The sequence below is a fragment of the Megascapheus bottae genome, chromosome 16 (genome assembly GCF_031878675.1).
Source record: "Megascapheus bottae isolate mThoBot1 chromosome 16, mThoBot2.hap1, whole genome shotgun sequence".
Classification (NCBI taxonomy): domain Eukaryota; kingdom Metazoa; phylum Chordata; class Mammalia; order Rodentia; family Geomyidae; genus Megascapheus; species Megascapheus bottae.
The window spans coordinates 53,839,235-53,853,736 of NC_143524.1; the positions used below are offsets into that span (position 1 = coordinate 53,839,235).

At 43.5% G+C, this 14,502-nt stretch overlaps 1 protein-coding gene across 1 annotated transcript in view; it reads right to left on the reverse strand.

Annotated features, from left to right (window-relative positions):
* Positions 1-13,914, reverse strand: part of Sytl2 (synaptotagmin like 2) — a 114,526-nt gene extending 100,612 nt beyond the window's left edge. Inside the window, exon 1 of the mRNA XM_090348554.1 lies at positions 13,808-13,914. The gene's annotated coding sequence lies outside the window, so the exon portion shown is untranslated. The remainder of the gene's footprint in view (positions 1-13,807) is intronic.
* Positions 13,915-14,502: the final 588 nt, after the last annotated feature.

Genomic DNA, 14,502 nt, shown 5'->3' on the forward strand with positions numbered 1-14,502 from the left:
CCCTGATCCTGCTCACTTCTGACTAGTAATTTCACATTTCCTAGTAACACCAGACCTGTCTTCTCTATTGGACTTTGAGCCCAAGACAATTTCTGGCATGGAAATAACGATGTAACAAGTACATAAGAACTAATGAACACAGTAAATACTCAGTATGACAGAATCATACTGTCACAGGATAGTATGCATTTGGTAAGATGAATCTACCCCCACCAAAAGCATGCTGCCCCTTTTTATCAAAAGTTCAGCGTTTTTAATTTTTAATTTCAATTATATTTACTTATTTATTTTGCTGATCCTGGGGCTTGAACTCAGGGCCTGGGGGCTGATCCTAATCCTCTTTACACTTAAGGTTAATACTCTACTACTTGAGTCACAGCACCATTTCAGGCTTTTTCTGAGTAGTTTATTGAAGATAAAAGTCTCATGGAGTTTTATGCCCAAGCTGACTTTGAATCACTAACCTCAGATCTCAGCCTCCTGAGTATTTAGGATTACAGAGGTGAACCATGGGCACTTGTTTCAAATGTTCAGTATTTTTTTTCAAGAAATTTTTTTATTTTAATATATTTTTTATTGTAATTAATAAAAGGGTTACATGATATTTGCCAGATAGAAGGTGCATTAATTCACATCCATTGATACCCTTTCTCATGTCTTGGTCCACATTTACCCCCCCCACACCCCCCACCCGTCTTGATTTTCCCCCTTCCCTATCAAATTTCAAATAACCAAATACAAATAAATTCAACATATCAGATAACAAAGTGAGATACTATAACAATATGAGATACCCCAGGGACAGCAAAGGAGATGAGAGATAACATAGTACATTAAGGACAACAATCATTCGTTATATGGCTTTTGTTTCAATATCCTGGAGGTCCTTTCAATTAGCTTCATACATAGAGCAAAATCTTGATAAATGTTCAGTATTTAATAACAGCTTTAAAATAATTGCAATTGCCAGGGGCTACAGGTTCATGCCTGTATTCCTAATTACACAGGAGGCTGAGCTTTGAAGATCATGATTCAAAAACAGTCTGGGTAGTAAAGTGAGCCTCTTATTTCTTATTAACCACAAAATCAGCCAGAAAAAAAAAGCTGTGGTTCAAGTGGTAGCTAAAAGAGAGTGCTCAGGCACTGAGTTCAAGTCCCACTATCTGCATATAAGCACAGCATGCATGCATAAGCATGCACACACACACACACTCACACATGCACACATGCGCAAGTATATGCGTGCACAGACACACACACACACACACAAACACACATGAGAGAGAGAGGGAGAGAGAGAGAGAGAAAGAGAGAGAGAGAGAGAGAGAGAGAGAGAGAGAGAGAGAGAGAGAGTGTAAAGGCAATGGTTTTTCAGTAAACACTAGCCAGTCATACCATTGCCCTACAGAGAGTGACCAGACCAGTTCCAGTCACATTTCAACTAAGTGTCCTCAAGAGAATCCATCACAGCCCAATATGGGCCTTCAAAGAATTTAAAATGTACATCTTACTCCCTATGTCAGCCCAAGACTTGCTCTTTATTCTTGGCTGCCTCTGAGAGTGATCTTGGCGAAAGTCTGACAGAAAGGTATAAACAAACAAACCCACCCACACTTCACTTCCTCACACCAAGCACACACCTGTGCTCAGTTTCATGAAAGCCTCTCATCTGTCCCTAGCAGGATCTAACACATAGAGTCATGCTTCCTCCACACCCTTGGCTCCTGACCACACATTGGTTCAGGCAAGGAAAGAAGTGATTGTCTTTATATCCAGGCACCTCTAGTAACCAAGGCTAACTCCCTGGTGGCTTTCCCCAGAGAACTCAGCTATATCTCAAGTTTTCCCTCTGGTGAATGAAATAGACAACAAACATAAATATAGACCTAGAAACACACAAAACCCACACACTTGTGTGCACTTGTGTGTACTTGTATCTGATCCTGATTGTATGGGGAAAAAAAGACAGCCAGTGTCTTGCAATATCCCTTGACAGTTTGTGGACCTCTCTGTCCACTTCCACCCACTACCCAGGAAACTCTGAAATGTGTTAACCACAATGGTGCATACTTGAGCATAAGAACTTCTACAAAGTGCTAGCCAAATTTATCATGTACTAGCTGAAGTCTGTTCCTGAATCTGCACCTCAAATATGGAGATTGAAAAGGGAGTCTTAAATATTGTTTCTGAGTTCAAGCCTCACTTGCTTTTGGCAAATGGGTGTTTTATTTAAAATGGTAAATGTGCAGGCCAGGTATGGTAGTTTATACTTATAATCCTTGCTACTTGGGAAGCAAAGGTAAGGAGAATCATGGTTTGAAGTCAGCCTTGGATAAAAACAACTTAGTACTTCTTGGAAAACAAGCCAGTGTAGTGGTGCATAGTTGTAATCCCAGATAAAAGGGAAGCAGAAGAAGAAAAATTATAGTCTAAGGCTGGTCCTAGGCAACAACATGGGGCTCTGTTTAAAAGAATAACTAGGATATGCAGGGCTTAAGGTCTGGCTCAAGTGGCAGTGTTTGCACAGTGAGTGCAAGACTCTGAGTTCAAACTCCAACAGCACACACACACACACACACACACACACACACACACACAGTAAATTTGATCCAGAAAGAAAATATTATACCTCATCTATATCCACAAGAACAAGGAAGTATGGCAATCAAATTCATTTTTCTTACTTTGAGCAGTATTATCAGTTCTAAAGTGAAATTCTGATATTGTACTCAAAATACTGCTTCCCTTGCAGCCTCTAAGATGCAGAGCAAGGCTTGATCCTGGTTCACTTTAGGTTTTCAGCTTCCCAGTGATATCCGGCCATGATAATCACCTTATATGTGCCAACTCAGAGGTCCCTTCTTGTTTCCCTAGCATCCATGCCCTACCTGTCTGCATATTTCAGACATAAAATAATGTTTTTAACTGACCTCTCTACTTCACCACTTGTATTTCAAAACTGTTATTAGCAGGTGGCTCATGCCTGCAATCCTAGCTATTCAAGAATCCAATATCTGTGGATCACAGTTTGAAACCCAACCAGACAAAAAAGTCTGTGAAACTACCTACAGTTAAACAGCAAAAACAGAACAGGCTAGAGGTATGGCTCAAATAGTACAGTACCAGCTGAGCAAGTAGGCCAAACCATTTCAAGGCCCTGAGTTCAAATCTAGGTATCAGCAAAACATTTTATTACCTACCATTACATGGCAATGTATCACTGGGATTATTAAAAAAAAACTTCCAAAGGACTTGAGGGTTGTTTATTCCTAATCCCCAAATCTAAACTTGAAGATTATTTAAGTGCCAACATGATCTTACAAGTAGAAAATTAAACTGAGTTCATCTATATAGGAAGTCACAGTTAAAAATGCTGTACAAAGTTACCTGTGGGTTACATATTCCAGTTATTTAAGAAATATAAATGAAGTGTGTGGCAAGGTGTGGCCCCATACTAATCTATTTCATTATAGCTATGCAAACAAACATGAAATCAGCAACACTCTGGCCCCAAGCATTTTAGAAAAGTGCTATTCAATCTGTATAAAAGAGAATGAAAATGTGTCATGGCTAATTGGTCTGTGGAGGGCATCTGGTATAAAGAATTCTTCAGCTTTAATAAGTCCTCTATCATTGGCAATATGATCAGCTTCACTTTGACTCAAACTCTTCACTATTTCCCTCTCATCTGTCAACTTGTGATACTCTCAAATAAAATGTGACTGGAGGTCTTTCAGAAATAAAGCACGAGGAGAAAGGGCCCAGTGGCTCACACCTGTCACCTGGTTACTCAGAAGTGAGAATGGGAACACTGTAGTCACCCCAGGCCAGTCCAGGCAAAATGTTCCCAAGACCCCTATCTCAACCAATAGCTGTGTATGGTGGTGCACACCTGTCATCCTGGTTACATAGGAAGCATAAATAGGAGAACATAGGGGTCCAGGTTGACCTGGAGAAAAATAGGAGATCCTATCTCAAGAATAACCAGAGAGGACCAGGAATGTGGCCTAGTGGTAGAGTGCTTGCCTAGCATGTATGAAGCCCTGGATTCAATTTCTTGGTACCACATATACAGAAAAAGCTAAAAGTGGTGCTTTGGCTCAGGTAGTAGAGCACTAGACGTGAGAAGGCTCAAGGACAGTGCCCAGGCCCTGATTTCAAGCACTAGGACTGGCAAAAAAAAATAATAACAACCAAAGATCAGGGCCAGGAGTGGTAGGGTGCTTACCTAGCATGCACGAAGCTCTGGGTTTGATTCCTTGGTACCACATACACATCAAAGGCCAGAAGTGGTGCTGTGGCTCAAGTGGTAGAGCACTAGCCTTAAGAAAGGCAAGGACAGTGCCCAGGCCCTGAGATCAAGCCCCATGATAAGAAGAAGAAGGAGGATGAGGAGGAGGAGGAGGGGGAGGAGGAGGAGGAGGAGGGGGAGGAGGAGGAGGAGGAGGAGGAGGAGGAGGAGGAGGAGGAGGAGGAGGAGGAGGAGGAGGAGGAGCAAAAAATGAATATGGGGAAATCAGATAGGGAAGGGAGGAAAATAAGATAAGGGGCGGGGGTAGGGGGAGGGAAATGGGGACCAAGACATAAGAAAGGGTATCAATGTATGTGAAGTAATGCACTTTCTATCTGGTGAATATAATGTAACCCTTCTATTAATTATAATAAAAATATATGAAAAAATGAATATGGGATATGGCTCAAGTACAAAGCCATATGTTCAAATCCAAGTGATAAAAAAAGAAAGAAAGAAAGCAAAGGGCAAGAAAAAAGTAAAAGCACAGGGAAAGGAAAAGAGCAGGAGAGAAGCTGGCTTGCCTGTTCTCCAGAGACCAGTTCTCTGGGACCCAGTCCTGGGCAGTGCTGCCATGTGCTGCAGCAGTGAACAGCAGACTCTGGCCACTGGGAGCTGGGAAAACCATGTTGTTTTTTTTCCTGGAAGACTGTATCAAGTCCATTCTTACTTTTCTATAGAAATATACTGTTTTCTGTAAGAGACTAAATTTCAAATATTATGATCTATAAAGAGACTCACACCAAACAATGTTACAAGATAGAATTCAGTAAGAATAAACTCAATATCTTCTTTCTCAAGAATTACTCCCTCCCCCATCACCACCAAAAAGTCATGTCTGAATAAGTAATAAAAAAGAACATAGACTTTTGCATCAATGTTAAAAAAAAAAACCTGAGTTCAAATGTTTCTTTTATCATACAGTAACTTAGGGCAGGCACTTAATTCTCTGTGCTTCCATTTCCTCCTGGTAAACTAGAAAAATTTCTCACTTATTTCAGAGGATTTCTCAGCCAATTAGAGAAGCAAGGAACTAACACATACTATATACTCCATAGAAAACAGATACCTTGTTATTACTATGTTTCATTATCTGTAGCATCTCCAAAAAGAATGGGAAAGAAAGATACTATTTCAGGCCAGGAGTTCACATACATAGTAAAAGCTGGTAATAGTGCTGTGGCTCAAGTGGTAGAGCTCTACCCTTGAGAAAGCCCAAGGACAGTGCTCAGGCCCTGAGTTCAAGGCCCAGGACTGGAAAAACAAAACAAAACAAAACAAAGACACCTTTTCTATTCTAAATAGAGAACCAGAAGTCTTATGACTTATCCAATGCAAATACAACTAGTTCTTAACTTCTAAACATAATATCTTAGTTACTACATCCCAAGCAAATACTGATTCTTAAATAGAATGACTAAATTGCGTAATATTTGGAGTCTAGTATCACCACCAAACACTACCAAAAGTACTTAATATTACTATCTCTGTGTAAGAAAATATCCTAAGTTTCAGTAATGAGACCATTTTCAATCTTTTGTCAAAACACTGGCCACACCATGAAGCCTCATCCTGTTTCTGGACCTCCGTTTTCAGCTCTCTCATAGCTTGAACAAAACTGTGGAACAATCATCTGGTGAGGACAGGAATCAAGCAAATCACATCACCTGCTGAGCCAAACATGGGCTCTGCAGTCAGACTGCCTGGGTTCAAATCCTTGTCCCTCTTCTTATTAGCTATGTCATCTTGGACTACTTACATAATTTCTTGCTGCCTCTATTTCCTCATTGTAAAATAAGAACAATAAAAACACCAAAACTATTATCAATAGTATACTATCTTGATGATTAGAAACAGATGCAGATATGTCATTTGAGATGATATTTGATATACAATAAGTGCTCAATAATTGCCACCATCATTTATTATCTCATTCACTCATCATCATTATCTCAGCACTGAACAAAAAAAAAGTAAAGAACCAATCAGATACAACTGGGCTCTTGCTGGTAAATCCTAGCTACTCAGGTGGCTGAGATCTGTGGATCACAATTCAAAGTCAGCGGGGGGCAGGAAAGTCTGTGACCCTATTATCTCCAATTAGCCAGCAAAAAAAGGGGGGGCAGGAGTTTGGCCTAGTGTTAGAGTGCTTGCCTTGTATGCACAAAGACCTGGGTTCGATTCCTTGGTACCACATACTTAGAAAAAGCTGGAAGTGGTGCTGAGGCTCAAGTGGTAGAGCTCTAGCCTTGAGAAAAATCCAAGGACAGTGCTCAGGCACTGAGCTTAAGCCCAGGACTGGCAAAAAAAAAAATAGTGGAGCTGTAGCTTAAGTGGTAGAATGCTAGTCTGAAACAAACAAAAAAAAATTCAGAGACTGCACCTAGACCCTGAAATCAAGCCCCAGAACTGGTAAAAAGAAAACCAAAACAAGTCACATACAACATGTTACATTAGCAACCAAATATCCCAGATCAGGTAAAAGCAACTAAGGAAGATAAACTTGATATGACCAGTTTACTCCCAGATGCAACAGTGTAATAGATACATAGCATTTGTAGATTGAATGTCGATGGCTTTTGAACTACCCCTAAGTTACCTTGAATGTGTCACACAGAAACTGTAGTTAAATCAGAATGGTCTCATACAGGTGCAGAATAGAGCATTCTTGGCAGACTAATCTTCGATCAGCCACCTAGCAGCAACAGTATCTATTTGGCAGGTTTTCATGAGATATATGACCTCATCCAAGCATCTCAACAACCTTGTGATGCAGGTATGATCAACCTCATTTTCCAAACATAGGGAATAGCTACAGTCAAGGGTAGCAAAGGTCTCAGGCTACATCCTCTGCACATGTCCCCAAATGACAAAACTGAAACAACTGAAGAGAATCAAACTGAAAATCCAGACCCTTTACTTCTAATGCTTAAATGACTATCCTAAAAACCAACAGTGGCACAGAATCTGACCTAAAGAATCTAACATACCACAGCTGTCTTCTTTGCAATGTGGATCACTGGCAGAGGGGCCCTAAGTGGTCAGGGGACAGATCTAACCCAGCAGTTTCGTCTGGCCTGGGATCAAGCCCATATGCCCTCAGCCTCCCAGCTCTGTGCTTTAACCAAGTGACTCAGCCAGAGGCAGAGAAGCCCAGGCGCCTGTGGCTGTGAGTAATGGTAGCACAAAATGCATCTGTCTGATCAGAAACGGGTGGGAGTTTGGTTAAGACTTAAAATAAGACAATGCTTCTGCAAAAGCAAAAACAAGTGTCTGTTCACCCAGAAGTCAAAGGATGCCTATCTTTCTCCCTCTGGTTCAAAGTGCAATGCAAATATGTACAGTGGCTTGTTGCATTATGCTTGTCCTACCTGTAAATATTTCCTGGTAAATGTACAGGAGACTTGGGAATAAGAAACTAAGTCTATTTCTAGAAGTAACTACAAAGTGTGATGTTAGGAAATAAGTACTTTCAGTCTTGTTTATCTCATCAATATGAGATAACATAGAAGAGTGTTTTTGTTTAGGTTTTTTTTTGCAAGTTTATATTCATTTTTAAAAACGTAACTGTCACCATCAGAGAGAACTTAACACCGAATTTTAGCAACACTACACTATAAAGTCTAAGCCCTCAGGGATTCCATCTTTTCCCAAATTGTTTTTCTTTTAAAAAAATGAGTTTTTTCAACCATTTTCTACTCCAACCACAGCTGTTCTGTTTTCTGTGTCCTCTCCCCTACCTCCAGAGCTGACTCAAGAGGTGGTCAGGTGCACAGAGCCAATTGCCCAGAAGGCACTAAGAAAAAATACTATCCTTAGTAACTTAAGAGGTATTTAGTGGAACACATGACTATAATATCATTTTTAAAATCTGCTCTCATTATATTTCTACATACCTAGTTCTTTCCTCTGAACATGCTAAGAGGTAGCAGGTTATCAGCAACAAATGAGTGGAAGGAAACAAGGCTCTCCTCTCGGTGATATGTCGAGGGCAGTCAGGTGGGACAACACATAGAAAATCAGGAATGGGGTTACAGAAAGCTCAAATCAACACCTGAGTCAGCTAGAGGTATAAATTCCCTACTGCACTTTTATTTAATCAAATATGAATAGAAAATAAGATGTTTTTTAAGACTGGAAGAAATCTGATCTGATCCAACTCCTCAACTTTATAAAGAAATGAAGGCTTAGAGGGGCAATGTGAGAAACCCCAATTAGTACAACTCGCCTTGGGTAGATGCAAGGATAAAAGCCAAGCTACAGAGTGGGGGGAGGGAAATGGGGACCAAGACATGAGCAAGGGTTATCAATGTATGTGAAGTAATACATCTTCTATCTGGTGAATATAATATAACCCTTCTATTGATTACAATAAAAAATATATGAAAAAAAGCCAAGCTACCCCATTCTCAATGTAGGACCCATTGTTATGTCTTCCTGGAGAAGCCTGGAACAGGTTGCCACCTGAGAGTTCCTCCTGAGGTAATGCTGCCAGCCCTCATGCCCTCCACGGAGATACACTGCTTTCTTAGCTGCTCCTACCATTTCCTCCCAGCATTCCTCTGCCATTAAGGCAATTAGGAATACTTTCAGAAACTCCTTAAGCAAATGACTAGCTCTCTTGAATGCAAGCCTGTCTTTAATGGAACTATTTTCTTTCCTTTGGTTGCTGAAGACCAACGAAATACTAGGTTCTTGGAAGAAAACTTGGAGCAGAGCTCCCATAAATCACATAAATCACAATTAAGTCCCACAAATGGTAAGTCAAGAGTTAGGCTCCATCATTTTATACAGTCTGAAATCCTTCTGAATATCCTATAATTAAACATTTCTCCATAATATATTCACTTATATGCAATTCATGTAGCAGGTAATGCCAACATTTGGTCTTCATGTGTTTTTGCTAGGGAAAATAAATTAGGGCTATTTGCACCTGAAATGTCTTTCAATATTCTTGTGTTGATAGTTTGGTTAGAATTCTGCATTCCTATTGGGAGGTGGTGGAACTTTTAGGAAGTGGGGCCTACAAAAATGAGGTTAGGTCATTGGGTACATGCCTCTGAAGAGGTTATTAGAACTTAGTCCATACCTCTCACCTTCCTCTCCTCTCCTCTCCTCTTCTCTCTCCTCCTCCTTCTCCCTTCTCTCTCATCCTCTCCTCTGTACTACCTTGTCACAGGTCCAAAAGTAGCAGAGCCAAGAAAACAAAGCCCAAAAATCAAGAGCCAAAAGAAATCCTCCTTTCCTATAAGTTGATTGTTTCTGGTGATTTTTACACAATTACAGAAGGCTGATTAACACAAGTGCATTCCATCCAATACAGGAGAGAAAGTCAGCTCGGAGAAGCTACCTGTGTCACTGAAAGTCACAGAGGTAATAAACTACAACGATGAAGCAATGTCCTTATTTATAGCCCTCCTCTCCTAATGTTGCAAATGACCTTTTGAATTTTCAAGTCAAATTTCCACAGAAACATACTGAAAAGCAATCTTTTTTGTTATATTTGGGACATGTACATTCTCAGCAGTGTCCCCAGTCTATTTCTCTCTGCTGGAGATCAAATGGCACAGAGGAGAGGGTAAGTACAAATGGGATTAACCTTTATGATAGTTCTCTATTTTATCTCTCTCTCTCTCTCTCTCTCTCTCTCTCTCTCTCTCTCTCTCTCTCTCTCTCTCTCTCTCTCTCTCTCTCTCTTTTGGTTCTGGGGATCGAACCCAGGACATTGCACCAATGAGCTACATCCCAGCCCTTACTTATTCTTAAAAAAAAAAAACCAGTATGAGATGGCTCTTAGTTCTGATAAGAATTCAATGAGTTTTTTAATTTATTCATATAGACTCAGAAAAATGACAGAAAACTATATCCCAAGTTTTTTTGTTAGTATCTATAATTATAGATGTATTGGGGGTTTTTTGTTTTATTTTTGCTATTTCATGCTAGTCCTGGGACTTAACTCAAAGATACCACACTACTACTTGAGCCACAGCTCCACTTCTGGGATTTTGTTTTTGGGGGTTGTTTTGTTTTGTTTTGTACCTAGTTGGAGATTAGAGTCTCACTGACTTTCCTATCTGAACAAGCTTCAAATTGTGATCCTCAGATCTCAGATGCTACTCAAAAGTTTTATTTATTATTGGTATTTTGTATTTTAGCTTTCTGTGCAATGACTATGTATGGTTTTGGTAATATGAAAGTAAACTTTTTTTTGCCAGTCCTTAAGCTTGAACTCAGATCCTGAGCACAGTCTCTGAGCTTCTTTTGCTGGAGGCTAGCGTTCTACCCCCATAGCACCACTTCTGGGGTTGTTTGTTTATTTTTGAGTAGTTTATTGGAAATTAGCGTCTCATGGCATTTCCTGGCATGAGCCACCAACACCTGACTAGAATGTTTTAACTTTTAAAACATTTTTCACAATGGGCACCAGTGGCTCATGCTTGTAATCCTAGCTCCTCAAGAAACTAAGATATGAGGATTGTGGTTTGAAGCCAGCCCAAACAAACAAGTCTTCATGAGGCTCTTCCACTCAAAAAACCAGAAGTGGGGCTATGGCTCAAAGTGGTAGAGCACTATCCTTGAGCAAAAGAGCTCAGGGACATAGCCCAGGCCCCAGATTCAAACCCCACAACTGACAAAGAAAAAAAAAGAAAAGAAAAAGTTTTCATTCTGCAAAGTGGAGAAAAGGGTAATCTCCCAAGGGACTTAGGCTCAATGACAACAAACCAAAAATGGAAAATGCAGCAGGTACTCTAAGTGCCTATACTACAATCTTTGTAGCCTTCTCCACCTGAGTGCCCCCAAAATATAAAACAATCTTCCAGAATGCCAATATTTACTAATATTTATTCAAATGTTTGGGGGGAGTGAAACTATTTTTATGTATTAGACATGAAATCAAATGGCAAAAAAAAGAATCCTAGATCCTTAAACAACTTTCAGGCTTGCAAAAGTTGATCTGATATCCCAGCTGAGATCGCAAGAGCATCTGGTGTTCCTTCCCACTGAGGCTCTTCTGTGAGGAAAGCTGGAGAGCTCAAAGGTAGACATACATCTTATACACATACATACACATACACACACACACACACACACACACACACACACACACACACACACACACTTTTTAAAATATTTTTTCTTCTTTTTTGCCAGTCCTGGTGCAAGAACTCAGGGCCTGAACACTGTCCTTGGGCTTTCTCAAGGCTAGAGCTCTACCACTTGAGCCACAGCACCATTCCAGCTTTTTCCTATTTATGTGGTATCAAGGAATGGAACCCTGGTCTTCCTGCCTGCTAGGCAAGCACTCTACAGCTAGGCCAAACTCCAAAGAGAGCTATAACCTTGTTACAACCAAGTCACTTTTCAAGTTAGTTTTTTGTAAGTCAGATTTCTTTGCATAGACTATTTCATTAAAACCCCCTAATACGTGGTAGCAAATGTTTTAACCAGGGAAATAGGAAAGCTGTTCATCCAACCGGCCTTTCTCAAGGTGGTGAAACCCTGGGCTGGCTGGCCTTACGGATTCTGAGGATAGGACACAGTGCTGTGCCTTGGCTGCTTTCTTTTTCAATGGGGCAGCAGAGCACCCAGCACAAAGGTGCTAATTCATTCATACCAGCAGTGTTTATTGAGTGAAGGTGGAAAAGGGCCTCTTAGGAGACAGTGGATCATTCAAAAGCCAACGGTCAAGTCTAACGGATCAGATGTGGACAATCAATCTTTCATTAGACCCCAAACCACTTCTAGGATAAAACAAACAGAGCCCCTGCCCTACCCACATGCTAGCATAGCTTGGCCCCACCCCCTAGGCCTCCAGGAACAGGACCCCTGCCCAGAGCCCAGGGCAGCCACTGATTCCCTTCAGTATAACTGAAACTTCAGCACTGTAAAAACCCAGCACCTCCACAATGTGTGAAACAGTGCCTGACAACCAATAAGAGCTCCATATGTCTGTTTTGTTGTTATTTCAGCTTGGCCTTCCTCAAAAGTGCAACGAAAGTAGAAATGACACGTTTTGGGGTTTTGTTTTGGTTTGGTTTCCCATCCCCCCTCGCCAGTCCTGCGCTTGAGCTCAGGGCCTGAGCACTGTCCTTGGACATTCTCAAGGCTAGAGTTCTACCATTTGAGTCTCAGCACCACTGGGCCAAACTCCCAGCCCAGAAATTGCACGTTTTATGGACGAATTTGAATTCCAGTTATGCCATTTAACTGAGTGACTCAAAAACCTATCTTTCTGAGCCCTGGTTTCTCATTTGTAAAATAGGTGTACTGTATCACAACCAGATGGGGCTCTGTGAGAATTAAGAATATATTATTATATGCAGAACAGTGCCTGGTTCACAATAAGTGCCTAATAAAAAGTTGTCAACATCATTCTGCCCTTTTCCCCTTTCCTCTTCTTCCTGGCCACTCTTGATGGGACCTAGAATCTGATTTCACCCAGATACCCCTGGGGTATCTGATGATCATCGGGCTGAAATCCACAGGTGAGCGTGGAGGGGCCCTGCTGGGAATCTACAGAAAGTGGTTAAACTCCTCAGCAACTCTTGACCACCCTTCTCTGGCTGAGGGAAGGGGGCACCACAGTGGCTGGGAATGGCTGCCAATAAAAAGAAGGGACAGGAAGTTGGACAGCAGTTTGATACATTCTGTCTGTCTGTCTGTCGCCCTGCGAGGCCTCCTTGGTGCCTCTCTGCTTGGCAATGATTCCATCTGTTCTTATCTAGGCTTCCATCTCAACCCAGAGCCCAGTGCCCCAGAGGCAGCTCGTGACAAACCAGCAGGACCTGGCGTGGAGGCAGGAAGTGGCAGCCCCTCAACAGAGGAAGGGGACAGATGAAGGGAGGAGAGAGGAAAGGGAAGGGGGAGGAGGCGGCGGGATGGGTGCGGGAGGAGGAGGAGGAGGAGGAGAGGAGACCCACTTCCTCCGTGCAGCTCACACACTTGGCCTCTTCACCTCGAAAGGGGAGAGGTCTGCCGTGACAGACAGTCCAGACCTGGGGACCTCCTCTTCAGAGGAGACGCCCGCGCGGCCCCGCGCTGCTCCGCGCCGCCCTGCCCCCCACCTGTCTGGACTCCCTCGGGCTGAGGTACCGGGTGTGGGGGGGGGGCGCTGACTGCAGCCGCGCCCTGCCGAGCGGCCGGCCCCGTCTCGGATTAGCCTCGGACGCCTCCAGGCTGCATCCCCATTCCCGGCAGAACCCCGCGGCGGCTCGGAAGTGGGAAACTGAGGCACGGAGCTGCTCGGGTGGAGGGGGGGAGGGAGGGAGGCCCAGCAGTTCACGAGTTCGAGCTCGGCAGACCAAAGGACGTGGCAATAATCACTCCAACAACTCCCTCGTTAAGAGACGGTGCGGGAAAAGCCGTCCAGGGAACGCAGCCTGCGGGTCGAGAAGTCACACAGTGGAGCCCGGCACGCCGCTTGAAGTCCCCACCGCCCGGGCCGCGTCTCCTCGCCCAAAGAGCCGGCCTGAGGTTCACCGGCCCCCCGCACCCGCTCCCAGAGTGGCGCGTTACCTTCCAACGGGCTGCGCCCTCCGGCAGCCCGCTCTAGGCGATCGTTGCGCGGCGGCCCAGCTCAACCTGGTGACGCCGAGCGGCTGTCAGCGCCGAGCGGCGCGTGCTGGCTCCCCCTGGAGGACGAGGGCGGGGCGGGGCGGGGCCGTTCCTGGAGCGCCAGCCAATGGCAGCAGTCCTGGCTTCCTCGCCACGCCCCGCCACGCCCCCCGGCCCGGTGCGGTCCCCCTCCTGCTCTCTTCCCTCAGCTGCTTGGAAGCAGTGACCCTCCTCCGAGGGTTGCTTCTCTCCAGATTCCCCTCGAATGAAGGAACGTGTCCCCCGAAACAGCTTGGATTTTGTACAAGAAAGCAAGACTGTTCATCCTTTTTGAAAAACCGCTGTGCATTAAGGGCGTGGAGCCACTCCACCCCAAAGGGACTGACAGCCACCCAGCCCCTGGGCGGAGGGAGGACGCGGAGGAGGGAAATCACTTCACCACTGTTTCCAAACGTGCACGGATTGTTGCAAGGATTAAATAAAGTGCTGCGTTGTGTGAGACCCTGAGTTTAAACCCTAGTGTTTCCAGTACAATAATACTATCCGAAAAAGTGGCCAACTCAATTCCGAGCTGCGGACGGTGTGCGAAGAGGACTGGTGTGCCCCAGCCCTGAGTACTAGCGTGCCTGCCTGCAGGCGGGTACGCCGGTAAAGAC